Genomic DNA, 14,634 nt, shown 5'->3' on the forward strand with positions numbered 1-14,634 from the left:
CTGGCGGGGACTCCCAGAAGGCAGAAGACTTTGTATGTATCCACCACCGCATGGTTTCAACGAAGATTCTAATTACCGGCCAGGAAGTCAAGCTAAATTTCGTCATCTTGAGCGAGATATGTCGAAACTTGTCACACAACTCCAACCAATGACTCCCTATGTAGACAATACATTGAAGCGGCAGAAGCCATGAGGCAGCGATATTCAGGTACACACATGGCGGTGGTATCGGGTACACAACGTATAAAAGGGCAGTGCTTTGGCCGAGCTGTCAGCTGTACTCAGCTGAGTCACGTGAAACTGTTGCGACGTGATTATGGCCGCAAGACGGGAATTAACAGACTTAGAACTCGGAACGGTAGTTGGAGCTATACGAATGGGACATTCCATTGTGGAAATCATTAAGGAATCCAATATTGTGTGATTCGCAGAGTTGAGGATAACATAATTCAGGCATTACTTCTCATTACCAGCAGCGCAGCAGTCGACGGCCTTCAGTTAACGACCGAAAGCAGCGGCGTTTTCGTAGTATTGTCAGTGCCAGAAACAAGCAAAACGGCGTGAAATAGCCGCAAAAATCAATGTCGATGTACGACGAGCGTATCAGTGGCGTTAATGAGCTATGGCAGCAGACAACCGACTTGAGTGCCTTTGCTTACAGCACGACATCTCATGAACGCCTGACCTGGGCTCGTGACCATATCGGTTGGAACCTAGACGATGGAAAACCGTGGCCTGGACAGATGAGTCTCGATTTGAATTGGTAAGAGGTGATGGTAGGTTTCCTAAGTGGGGCAGAACCCAAATCGTCACCAAGACACTGTGCAAGCTGATGGTGGCTCCATAATGGAGTGGGCTGTGCATGTGGATTGTTCCCAAACAACGATGGAATTTTTATGGATGACAATGCGCCATGTCACCATCTCACAGTTGTTTACGATTGGTTTGAAGAACATTCTGGGCAATTCAAGCGTATAATCTGGCCACCCAAATCGCTCGACGTGAATCCCATCTAACATCTATGGGACATAACGGACAGGTTAATTCATGCACAAAATCCAGCACCGGCAACACTTTTGTAATTATGGACGGCTCTAAAGGCATCATGGCTTGATATTTCTGCAGGGGACTTCCAACGACTAGTTGAGTCCACACCACGAAGATTCAGTGACAAGACTTGGGAAAAGGGACAGTGGGCGACGGGAGTGTCGTACAACAATGCGACCACCATGGTTACATTTTCGTATTACACAGAGCGAGTTGAAGATGATGCAGGAAAGATCATTTACCCACTTACAGCTGCCGATTCATGAGAGCAAGTGGACACGGGAGGAGTACTTACACAAGACGTTTATTGAGCTGCCGATCTCGTAACTAGGACCACCCGCTGCTACCTGGGCGGCGTTTGCTTGTTGTGCCAATGCGTCCTGTGGCGGCGTGGAAACAGAATTATTAGTAACATTTAACGCGTTCCCGGTCACACTGATAGTACTACACAATGAAGGTGGTCGATGATTTAAAGAGAGCGGCAAGTAGAAAAGAGGGCTTACCAAAGTTTCCCAGTCGTCAGGCAGTTCGCTAGTGTAACCCCACGGGTAGAGTACGCACTGGAAAGAGATTACAGACAAGTTACTGACATCATACTGAATTTATGAACTGGTAATAGAACATGACAAGATTTTTAAAGGAAAATTGTTCAGCAATATACAGGGCGTTACAAAAATGTACGCCGGCCGCGGTGGACATGCGGTTCTGGCGCTGCAGTCCGGAACCGCGGGACTGCTACGGTAGCAGGTTCGAATCCTGCCTCGAGCACGGGTGTGTGTGATGTCCTTAGGTTAGTCAGGTTTAAGTAGTTCTAAGTTCTAGGGGACTTATTACCTAAGATGTTGAGTCCCATAGTGCTCAGAGCCATTTGAACCATTTGAACAAAAATGTACGGCCAAACTTTCAGGAAACATTCCTCACACACAAAGAAAGAAAATATGTTATGTGGACATGTGTCAGGAAACGCTTACTTTCCATGTTAGAGTTCATTTTATTACTTCTCTTCAAATCACATTAAACGTGGAATTGAAACACACAGCAACAGAACGTACCAGCATGACTTCAAACACTTTGTTAGAGGAAATGTTCAAAATGTCCTCCATTAGCGAGGATACATACATCCACCCTCCGTCGCATGGAATCCCTGATGCGCTGATGCAGCCCTGGAGAATGGCGTATTGTATCACAGCCGTCCACAATACGAGCACGAAGAGTCTCTACATTTGGTATCGGGGTTGTACAGACAAGAGCTTTCAAATGCCCCATAAATGAAAGTCAAGAGGGTTGACGTCAGGAGAGCGTGGAGGCCATGGAATTGGCCCGCCTCTACCAATCCGTCGGTCACCGAATCTGTTGTTGAGAAGCGTACGAACACTTCGACTGAAATGTGCATGAGCTCCATCGTGCATGAACCACATGTTGAGTCGTACTTGTAAAGGCACATGTTCTTGCAGCACAGGTAGAATATCCCGTATGAAATCATCATAACGTGCTCCATTGAGCGTAGGTGGAAGCACATGGGGCCCAATCAAGACATCACCAACAATGCCAGCCCAAGCGTTCACAGAAAATTTGTGCTGATGACGTGATTGCACAATTGCGGATTCTCGTCAGTCCACACATGTTGAGTGTGAAAATTTACAATTTGATCACGTTGGAATGAAGCCTCATCCGTAAAGAGAACATTTGCACTGAAATGAGGATTGACACATTTTTAGATGAACCATTCGCAGAAGTGTACCCGTGGAGGCCAATCAGCTGCTGATAGTGGCTGCACACGCTGTACATGGTACGGAAACAATTGGTTCTCCTGTAGCACTCTCGACACAGTGACGTGGTCAACGTTACCTTGTACAGCAGCAACTTCTCTGACGCTGACATTAAGGTTATCGTCAACTGAACGAAAAAGTGCCTCGTCCATTGGAGGTGTCCTCGTCGTTCTAGGTCTTCCCCAGTCGCGAGTCATAGGCTGGAATGTTCCGTGCTCTCTAAGACGCTGATCTATTACTTCGAACGTCTTCCTGTCGGGACATCTTCGTTCTGGTAATCTGTCTCGATACAAACGTACTGCGCCATGGCTATTGCCCCGTGCTAATCCATACATCAAATGGGCATCTGCCAACCCCGCATTTGTAAACATGGCACTGACTGCAAAACCACGTTCGTGATGAACACTAACCTGTTGATGCTACGTTCTGATGTACTTGATGCTAGTACTGTAGAGCAATGAGTCGCATGTCAACACAAGCACCGAAGTCAGCATTACCTTCCTTCAATTGGGCCAACTGACGGTGAAACGAGGATGTACAGTACATACTGACGAAACTAAAATGAGCTCTAACAGGGAAATTAAGCGTTTCCGGACACATGTCCACATAACATCTTTTCTTTATTTGTGAGTGAGGAATGTTTCCTGAAAGTTTGGCCGTACCTTTTTGTAACATCCTGTATATGTATTCAGCACACATTATCGACAATCACATCTAAAATCACACGGATAAAATTAAAGCGAATTGTGATCTGAAATTACAAAAAAAAAAAGCTGACAGTGAGAAGCAAAATCACTTCACGATAAAGGCACATATCACTTCCGTTCAAGTCATTTTAGTTTTTTGGTGGGTTAATATTAAAATACAAGTGTGCGCCCTTGGTCTAATGAAAGCGCCTTTGATCGGTAATAAAACATGCTTGGATCCGGTTCGAAACCCGTCACCGCTTAAATTTTGAATAACAATCAGCACTGGCAAGCGAAGGGTTCCGGTATAAGTAGTCACTCTCATTCTGCCAACAGGACACAGGAGCGGACTGAGGTTCTGAGCACTCTCTTGTCCTAGGGGTGGGAAACTGGCCCTAATGGCGCAATAATCAGCAATGATCAACGGCATTAGGAAGCAGAAGGCAATATAAACCACTGCATTAAGAACACATCATGTGTGTCCACAGAACATATGACCTGTAATTGAAAAAGTGCCAGGATGAACTCTCCATTGGCGAAAGAGTCTGGAATAGTCCTCCATGCGGAACTCTGGGAAAGAACTGCCACGGAGAAGGTGACTATGAGAAAAAGATTAAATAACAAACGAAAGGATAACGTTCTGTCAGTTGGGGTGTTGAACGTCAGAAGATTGAACGTCGTAGGGAAGATACAAAATCTGAAAAGGGAAATGCAAAGGATCAAACTAGATATAGTGGGGGTCAGTGCAGTGAAATGGAAAGAAGATAAGGATTTCTGGGCAGATGAGTATAGAATAATATCAGCAGCACCAGAAAATGGTATAATGGGAGCAAAAATCGTTGTGTTTAAGAAGGTAGGGCAGAAAGTGTGTGACTTTGAATAAGTCAGTGATAGGGTTGTTCTAATCAGAATCGACAGCAAATCAACACCGACAACGACAGTTGAGGCATATATACCGACGTCGCAAGCTAAAGCTGAAGAGATAGAGTAAGTGTATGAGGATAATGAACAGGTAATGCAGTACATAAAGGGAGAAGACAATCTAATAGACTTGGGGGACTGGAATGCAGTTGTAAGGAAAAAGTGGAAGAGAGAGTTATGGGAGAATGTGGGCTCAGTAATAGGAATGAGAGAGGAGGAAGACTGATTGAGTTCTGTAATAAATTTCGGCTACCAACAGCGATTACTCTGTTCAAGAATCACAAGAGGAGAAGGTATACATGTAAAAAGCCGTGAGATACGGGAAGATTTCAGTTACATTGCATTATAGTCAGCCAGAGAGTCATAAATCAGATACTCGATTGTATGGTAATGAGATACGAACTTGTGGGCATACCGGAACAGAAGAGATTCGAAGAATTTGAGTGTGATGCCGCAGATGAAAGCTGAAAATTTGGTGGACTGATAAGGTAAGGAATGAGCTGAGGAAAGGAAAATGGGGAAAACACTGACAAGAAGAAGAAGCAAGCTGCTTGGAGATCTGTTAAGTCATAAGGAAATAACTTGCATAGTGCCACAGAGAAGTGTACAGGATAAAAACTGTAGAACAAGACAGAGATTGGAATATATCCAGCAAATAATTGAGGATGTAGGTTGCAAGTGCTACTCTAAGATGAAGAGGTTGGCACAGGAGAGGAATTCGTGGTGGACAGCGTCAAACCAGTCAGAAGACTAATGACTAAACCCCCCCCCCCAAAAAAAAAAAACTTCAGAAACGTTTAGATGATACACAGTTGTTGTGTTGATTTTGTTGTTGTCATTGTGGTTTTCAGTCCGAAGACTGGTTAAATGCCACTTTCCACGCTAGTTTATAGCACTTTTTCACCTTTGTCGACTTGAATCTACAAGATGATTTCGTTATGACGTTACAAACTTTCAGGTATGTTGGAGAACGATAAATGCATCAATCTGAGGTAAAGGACCCTGGTGCGGAAACGAGAGAGTCGAAAGTCATGAGTGAAAATCGTTTTGACACCTTTGACTGTGGAATACATGTGCCGATACTGTTGTTGCTAACATTGTAGACTACGCAAGTTTCAGATGTGGTAATAGAGAGAAAAACAAGAAAAAAGTTACTAGTAAACATGGGCATTAAAATGCACATTCTAAGAGCTATGGGCATTTCGTCGTCTTCGCTACTGTGAAGTACATCTCTTCTACTGAACGAATGGCCACAGCTCCTAAGATATACAGTTTAACCCCCATATTTAATGGGCTTTTTTCTTGTTTTGTTCCATACTATTTCCTCCAAAAAACGTGGGAACCAAAGAGCTTGAAGTAGAAGAGATGGGTTTTACATTACTGAACATCAAAAAATGTTCATAGCTCTTAAGATATTTTAGAGTTAATGTTTGCTTACAATGTTTTAGGCCAAACTACTATATTGAAAGTTGTCCATTCTACAATTTTAGCAACAACAGTACCAGTACAAGTAGTCCACTGTCAGATACCTTTGACCGATTTTCGCTTGTAACTTTCGGCACGATATTTTTCGGACCAGGATCCCTTAACGCAGACTGATACACTTATCCTTATTCATCACCCTGAAAGTTTGTAACATCTTCATAGAAGCAACTTGCACATACTGTAGTCGAGCCTTAGTCTGCCTCAACAGTTTTTTAACACTTCGATCCTTTGCCACAGTGATTATTCCTTGTTGCTTAGGATATGTTTTATCAGTGGATCTCTTCCTTTCCACATGTTTCCTTTCTGATGAGCCCGCAGCCTTACTGTATGCAGGTTCTCTCGAAAATGTCAAAAAGTCCAAAACGAGGTAGTCCTGATAGGCATACGAAGTGCCATCCAAAATTTTCGGGATTGGTGCTGCCATCTGCGGAAAACCTTACCTTTGGGCTAATGGTCACCATCACCCTCCAAGTAGTTCACATCCGCTCGTACGCACTGGTCCCAGCGCTTCTGCCATTGGTCAAAGTTTTTCTGGAAGTCCTGTTCTTTGAGGGTGTTTATCACCGCCAGCGATGCTTCTTGACTCCTCTCTAGAGTGTCGCACCAACGCCCTTTCAATTTGAGTTGCAGTTTTGGGAATAGCGCTAAGTCGCAAGGTGCCAAACCTGGCTAGTACAGTGTGTGGGGTACAGCCGCTATGTTGTTTTTCGCCATAAAGGTTCAAATTGGTTCAAATGGCTCTGAGCACTATGGGACTTAACTTCTGAGGTCATCAGTCCCCTATAACTTAGAACTACTTAAACCTAACTAACCTAAGGACATCACACACATCCGTGCCCCAGGCAGGATTCGAACCTGCGACCATAGCGGTCGCGCGGTTCCAGAACGTAGCGCCTAGAACCGCTCGGCCACATCGGCCGGCGCCATAAAGGTCCTGGTGAGCAAGGACGTGTGATAGGGCGCGTTGTCGTGATGCAGCAGCCAGTCCCCTTGACGCCAAAGTTCGCGTCATCGTCGGCGCACGTTTTCATGGAGCGGTCGCAAAACGTCACAGTAGTTCGTGGAATTCACTGTTTGGATGGGTGGTACGAATTCTTTGTGCACAATTCCCATGGTGTCAAAGAAAACGATGATCATACTCTTCACTTTACTCTTCACCTGTCTCGCTTTCTTGGGTCTTGGAGAGCCCTGGCTCTTCCACTGGGACAATTGTTGCTTCGTCTCCGGTGATAACCCGTGACAAGAAGGTTGGATCATAAAATGCGTTATGACGAAGGTCCATGCACACTTCAACACGCTGTGCCTTCTGATCGGCAGTCAACAACTTCGACACAAATTTTGCAACGACACGATGCATGCCCAATTCATCAGTCAACATTTGTTGACATGTCCCATAACCAATGCCCATTTCATCCGCAAGAACTTGAATGGTTCGACGTCGATCCGCACGAAATAGTTGTTGAAGTTTGGAAACAGTGTCTGGCATTGTGCGGCTAACGGGTCTTCCAGTCTTAATCTGCCAGGAAGTTTCATATCAGCGCACACTCCGCTGTAGAGTGAAAATTTCATTCTACCTACTATTCCTACTTGCCAGATGGCAGCACCAGTCCCGAAAATTTTGGATTCCATCTTGTATAGCGAAGTGGTACAGCACCTTTAAAAAATATATAATAATAAACCCACCAAACACTTGCAAGAAGTTATGTAATGTGTCTTTTGTTTTAGTCAAATTATACCATAAAATTTCATTTCGCCCAACTGAAATCAGTGCCTCTTTCAAATCTAGCTAACCATACTCAGACTTCTTCTGCATCTCCACATTTCGAAACCTTTTATTGTCTCAAATGGTTTTTGTCCAAATTTCACTACCGTGCAATGTACACTCCTGACAAAAATTTCGGAAAAGATTTCATAACACGTAAATTTATCACAGGACTGAATTAATAAAAAGAAGAAACAAAATAGAGAGAAGTTAAGATGACACTTTTAATGCTTCAGTGGTCTCCTCCCACTTCAGTACAACATACAAAACGTTCATGTAACCCCATGAAATGTCAGAAAATACCTTCTTTGGGATGTTGTTTAACTTGCGCTTCACATTCACACCTTCTTCCGTTTTGGAGAACCACCAGAGACTCAACTGGTAGTTTGTCGTTTTGTGGTAGTCTCTTGTTGATAACACCAGGTCTCACGATTTTTTCTAGAAAATAATAATCGACATTTTCCATCTCAATAAAGTCGCAGGAGGCGTCCAAAAAATGGTTCAAATGGCACTGAACACTATGGGACTTAGCTTCTGAGGTCATAGGTCCCCTATAACTTAGAACTACGTAAACCTAACTAACATAAGAACATCACACACATCCGTGCCCGAGGCAGGATTCGAACCTGCGATCGTAGTAGTCGCTCGGTTCCGGACTGAGGCGCCTAGAACCGCTCGGCCACCGCGGCTGACTGTAGGCGTCCATATGTCGTTTTTTATTCGACAGTCAAGGTGGGGAAGGGTGTGGGGGTGAGAAAAATACTTTGTCTGTCTTCATAAACTCATTGAACCCCACTAATATCTTGGATAGGGGTTATAAGATGAACATCAACAAAAATAAAACAAGTGTAATGGATATAGTCGAATTATGTCTGATGATGTTGACGGAATTAGGTTACAAAATGAAGAACTGAAGTTAGTAGATTAATTTTGCTATTTGGCCAGCAAAATAACAGATGACGGCCGAGAAGATATAAGACAAAGACTCGCTATAGAAAGAAAAGCGTTTCAGAATATAAATTTAAGTATTAGGAAATTTCTTCTTAAGGCATTTGTCTGGAGTGCCATGTATGGAATGAAGTGTAATGCTGTAGAAGAATCCTGTAAATTAGATGCATGGGTATTAATAATGAGGAGGTACTAAATCGAACTGGGAAGAAAAGAAATTTATGGCACAACTTGCATAAAAGAAGTGATCGGTACACAGGACACATGCTGGGCATCAAGAAATTGTGAATTTATTATCTAGTGTTAGTGTAGTGGTGTAAGATAGAAGAAAATGTGAAGGGGAACATAGAGTTCAATACAATAACAGGTTCCATTGCATGCAGATTGTAGTAGTTATTAGAAGATGAAGAAGCTTGCTCAGTATAGGCTTGCGTGGAGAGTGCATAAAACCACTGTTCGGACTGAAGACTACAACTACAATAACAAAAACAACAACAACAACATGATACACAGTATGAGTCTCTAGGGCAATAAAGAAAAACTGAAACCATTTCTAAAGCGGAAACTAGATATGACGATGCACTCTTCTTCAACAACAGTCAAAATAAACTGATTCGTTTTTCTGTGCGATAATTTAATGAATTTAGTTTTTTTCAGTTCATTTAATAACAATGTCCATTTTCCTAGAGGATATGGCAGGTGCAATCGATTCACTGCAGGAGCTGTCGAATGAACTCAGGTGCCAATTATTGTGTAACAATTTCATATAGGTATTTGTGACTTTATAAACGCCTCGGAATTTATCAGGTTGTTGCATAAGTTCGTAGTGGTTTTGTTTTGCGTCTTCGCATTCAGACTGCTATGGAACCCATTCGGATCTCCGGGCGGGGACTACTCAAGAGGACGTTGTTATTAGGAGAAAGAAAACTGGCGTTCTAGGGATAGGAGCGTGGAATGTCAGATCCCTTAATCGGGCAAATAGGTTAGCAAATTTAAAAAAGGAAATGGATAGGTTAAAGTTAGATATAGTGGGAATTAGTGAAGTTCGGTGGCAGGAGGAACAAGACTTTTGGTCAGGTGAATACAAAGTTATAAATACAAAATCAAATAGGGGTAATGCAGGAGTAGGTTTAATAATGAATTAAAAAATAGGAGTACGGGTAAGCTACTACAAACAGCATAGTGAACGCATTATTGTGGCCAAGATAGACACGAAGCCCACACCTACTACAGTAGCCCAAGTTTATATGCCAACTAGCTCTGCAGATGACGATGTAATTGATGAAATGTATGATGAGATAAAAGAAATTATTCAGGTAGGGAAGGGAGACGAAAATTTAATAGTCATGGGTGAGTGGAATTAAAGAGAAGGAAAAGGGAGAGAAGGAAACATGGTAGGTGAATATGGATTGGGGCTAAGAAATGAAAGAGGAAGCCGCCTGGTAGAATTTTGCGCAGAGTATAACTTAATCATAGCTAACACTTGTTTTAAGAATCATGAAAGAAGGTTATATACATGGAAGAACCCCGGAGATACTAAAAGGTATCAGATACATTATATAATGGTAAGACAGAGATTTAGGAACCAGGTTTTAAATTGTAAGACATTTCCAGGGGCAGATGTGGACCCTTGGGTAAAAGACGAAATATTGAATTTACTTGATGAAAGGAGAAAATATAAAAATGCAGTACATGAAGCAGGCAAAAAGGAATACAAACGTCTCAAAAATGATATCAACAGGCAGTGCACGATGGCTAAGCAGGGATGGCAAGAGCACAAATGTAAGGATGTAGAGGCTTATCTCACGAGGGGTAAGATAGATGCTGCTACAGGAAAATTAAAGAAACCTTTGGAGAAAGAAGAACCACTTGTATGAATATCAAGAGCTTTGGTGGAAACCCAGTTCCAAGTAAAGAAGGGAAAGCAGAAAGGCGGAAGGACTATATAGAGGGTGTATACAAGGGCGATGTACTTGAGGACAATATTATGGAAATGGAAGAGGATGTAGATGAGGATGAAATGGGAGATATGATACTGCGTGAGGTGTTTGACAGAGCACGGGAAGACCTGAGTCGAAACAAGGCCCCCAGAGTAGACAACATTCTATTAGAACTACTAACAGCCTTGGGAGTGCCAGTCTTGACAAAACTCTACCATTTGGTGAGCAAGATGAATGAGACAGGCGAAATAGAATCAGACTTCAAGAAGAATATAATAATTCCAATCCCAAAGAAAGCAGGTGCTGACAGATGTGAAAATTACCGAACTATCAGTTTAATAAGTCACAGCTGCAAAATACTAACGCGAATTCTTTACAGACAAATGGAAAAATTGATAGAAGCCGACTTCGGGGAAAATCAGTTTGGATTCCGTAGAAATGTTGGAACACGTGAGGCAGGGGTAAAATACAGGGAGCGAAAGGCTATTTACAATTTGTACAGAAAGCAGATGGCAGTTATAAGAGTTGAGGGGTATGAAAGGGAAGCAGTGGTTGGGAAGGGAGTGAGACAGTGTTGTAGCCTACCCCCGATGTTATTCAATCTGTATATTGAGCAAGCAATAAAGAACACAAAAGTTTGGAGTAGGTATTAAAATCCATGGAGAACAAGTAAAAACTTTGAGGTTCGCTGATGACATAGTAATTCTGTCAGAGACAGCAAAGGACTTGGAAGAGCAGTTGAACGGAATGGACAGTGTCTTGAAAGGAGGGTATAAGATGAACATCAACAAAAGCAAAACGAGGATAATGGAATGTAGTCGAATTAAGTCGGGTTATTCTGAGGGAATTACATTAGAAAATGATACCCTTAAAGTGGAAAAGGAGTTTTGCTATTTGGGGGAGCAAAATAACTGATGATGCTCGAAGTAGAGAGGATATAAAATGTAGACTGGCAATGACAAGTAAAGCGTTTCTGAAGAAGAGAAATTTGTTAAGATCGAGTATAGATTTAAGTGTCAGGAAGTCGTTCTTGAAACTATTTGTATGGAGTGTAGCCATGTATGGAAGTGAAACCTGGACGATAAATAGTTTAGACAAGAAGAGAATAGAAGCTTTCGAAATGTGGTGCTACAAAAGAATGCTGAAGTTTAGATGGCTAGATCACATAACTAATGAGAAGGTAGTGAATAGAATTGGGGAGAAGAGGAGCTTGTGGCACAACTTGACTTGAAGAAGGGATCGGTTGATAGGACATGTTCTGAGACATCGTGGGATCACCAATTTAGTGCTGGAGGGCAGCGTGGAGGGTAAAAATCATAGAGGGAGACCAAGAGATGAATACACTAAGCAGATTCAGAAGGATGTAGGCTGGAGTAGGTACTGGGAGATGAGGAAGCTTGCACAGGATAGAGTAGCATGGAGAGCTGCATCAAACCAGTCTCAGGACTGAAGACCACAACAACAGCATGGATTAATTTATCGAATGTCTTTTTATCTGTAGTTCAACCACTGTTGCTATTTGAGTTTACATACTGTCATTCTGTCGTTTGGATATAGAGAGTGGAGCTGTGGGAGCTAGAAAATGGTGTGCCAAGTGGAGAAATCGGAGCATTTCCGACATATTCTTCTGTTTGAGTTTAGTAGAGAGGAGACTGCAGCGAAGGCAGCCAGAAGCATTTTCGCCGCGTATGGGGATAATGCCATTGGACAGAGCTCGGCAAGAAAACGGTTTCCTAGTTTCAAAGATGTTCGTTTTGATGTTAGTGTCTCTCCATATTCAGGAAGACCTTCGGGGTTTGATAAAGAACGCTGAAAGGCATTAATCCACCATGTAAGCCCGTGGTCCATGGAACTTTTCTATCCCTGACGTTTCGTCCAAAGCTGCTTTGGACATCTTCAGAGGTGCTTCTGGTTGTGCTGAGTCTAAATACCATGGAAAGTGGGCGTGGTCTGTATTTCATGTGATAGCAGAGATAAACCTTGTCAAGGATAAAATATAACTGTCGTTCATTGTACGTCAAAGATAAAAACTTTTCAGCGTTTCTGTAGCGCCACTGTCCATATGTCGTTGTGTTTCATGGCTTCTCCTTTTCTGTTAAAATTATCCCCATGTTTATATATTTCGATGGCTTCTCTATATAGCCGTGGATAATAGTTCGTCACAGCACACACAACTTCAGTTTGCCGACAAGGGAAAACAGACAAGTCAGCCGTCGCGAAACATGCTCTGCAGTCGGGTGATCACGTAGTGAAATTTTCGGAAACAAGTTTTATGTACTATGACGAACTATTATTCACGGCTATACAGGGCGTTACAAAAAGATACGGCCAAACTTTCAGGAAACATTCCTCACACACATATAAAGAAAAGACGTTACGTGGACATGTGTCCGGAAACGCTCAATTTTCATGTTAGAGCTCATTTTAGTTTCCAGCGTGATCAAATTGTAAATTTTCACACTCAACATGTATGGGCTGACGAGAATCCGCAATTGTGCAATCACGTCATCAACACAAATTTTCTGTGAACGCTTGGGCAGGCATTGTTGCTGATGTCTTGATTGGGCCCCATGTGCTTCCACCTACGCAGAAAAGAAGAAGCCATGAAAGTCTTTGAATTACTATGATCGACAGTTATATTTTATCGTTGACAATGTTTACCCCCCTATCACGAGAAATCCAGAACACGCCCACTTTCCACGGTATTGAGGCCGTTCTTCGACGTCCTTCTCGTCAGTCGGCAAGACTCAGCGCAACCAGGAGCACCTCCGAAGATGTCCAACGTAGCTTTGGACGAAACGTCAGGGATAGAAGAGTTCCATGGACCACGGCCATACAACCCCGGAAGAATTCTCGGCAGCTGAAACACCCGGTCTTGAAAGCCTTCATTGTATGATTAATCCTCAATGATCCAGGTCAATGTGATCGAGAACTGACAGATGTGATGAACTGTGATCATTCCACCATCTTGCGATATTTGCATGCAATGGGGAAGGTTTAAAAATCGGGTGTATGGGTACCGCTTGGTCTAAGCCAAAATAACAAAAAGCGGGTAACCATACGTGCGTCTGCTTGCCCGTCATCGGCTGGCTCATGAACAACACCGACCATTCGTATCCACTATCGTTACTGGTGGCGAGAAGAAAGAAATGGGCGAGCCCAAATAAAGAAGCGTCTGCCGGCACAAAGATTTGATTGCATTCACGAATGGTAACGTTGTGCAACCGGAGGAACAACGGTGGTGTGATATACTACGAATTACCCTGAGGTGTAACCATCACTGCAGCATCTGAGATGCCTTGCCGACACAAACCAAGAACAACGACCGGGAAGACTGCCTGAAGTGTTGCTACTCCACGATAGCGCAACACCCGCGTTCTAACTATATTGGGAATACATTTCGCTCCCACCTTATTCACCTGATCTTACGTTCGCACATTTTCACCTTTTCCGTTTTCCATCGTACAACCTTCAAGGAAATTCCTTTCGCATGAAAATGCGCTCGAACAAGGCTCGACGAGTTCTTCGCCTCGAAACCATGTGGTTTCCACAGTCGCGGAATCGAAAAGCTGGCCCAGCGTTGGCCCACTGTTGTAAATAGTGAAGAAAACTATAGTACTGACGACTAAAGTCTCTATTACGTGTATCTGTTGTGTTTATTAAAATTATGGAAAAAAGCTAGAAACAAAGCTACGAACTTAGGCATCAACCCAATACAACAACACCTCAATAATACTGTATTAGTTACTTACGGCTCCGAAGCTATGGAACGTTAGGTAAAGCTTGATGCGGTCGGCGTTGGCGAAGATGTAGTCTCTGAGAGCTTGCGTCTCAGGCTCAGAGAACGTCTGAGGACCAGCGTAAACCTCAGAGCAGGGATAGCTGGCAGCGCCGACCTCTGAAAAAAAGGAAACCAACACCTGGTGAGAGATCAAGGCCTTCCATATTGTCTTGCGTTGGTAAAGACGAAAGTTGCAGCCATGTTCTTTCCACTTGTCGACGAGAATAAGTGCGCTAGTGCTGCAGTGGTCGATCCTGAAAAGTCCCGACTGGAATCATGATGGTAACAAAAAGTT

At 43.1% G+C, this 14,634-nt stretch overlaps 1 pseudogene; it reads right to left on the reverse strand.

The window, feature by feature from the left end:
• Window positions 1–1,307: 1,307 nt before the first annotated feature.
• LOC126267674 (carboxypeptidase B-like) overlaps window positions 1,308–14,634 on the reverse strand; it is a 73,099-nt pseudogene continuing 59,772 nt past the window's right edge.

The sequence above is a fragment of the Schistocerca gregaria genome, chromosome 4 (assembly GCF_023897955.1).
Source record: "Schistocerca gregaria isolate iqSchGreg1 chromosome 4, iqSchGreg1.2, whole genome shotgun sequence".
NCBI classification, from domain to species: domain Eukaryota; kingdom Metazoa; phylum Arthropoda; class Insecta; order Orthoptera; family Acrididae; genus Schistocerca; species Schistocerca gregaria.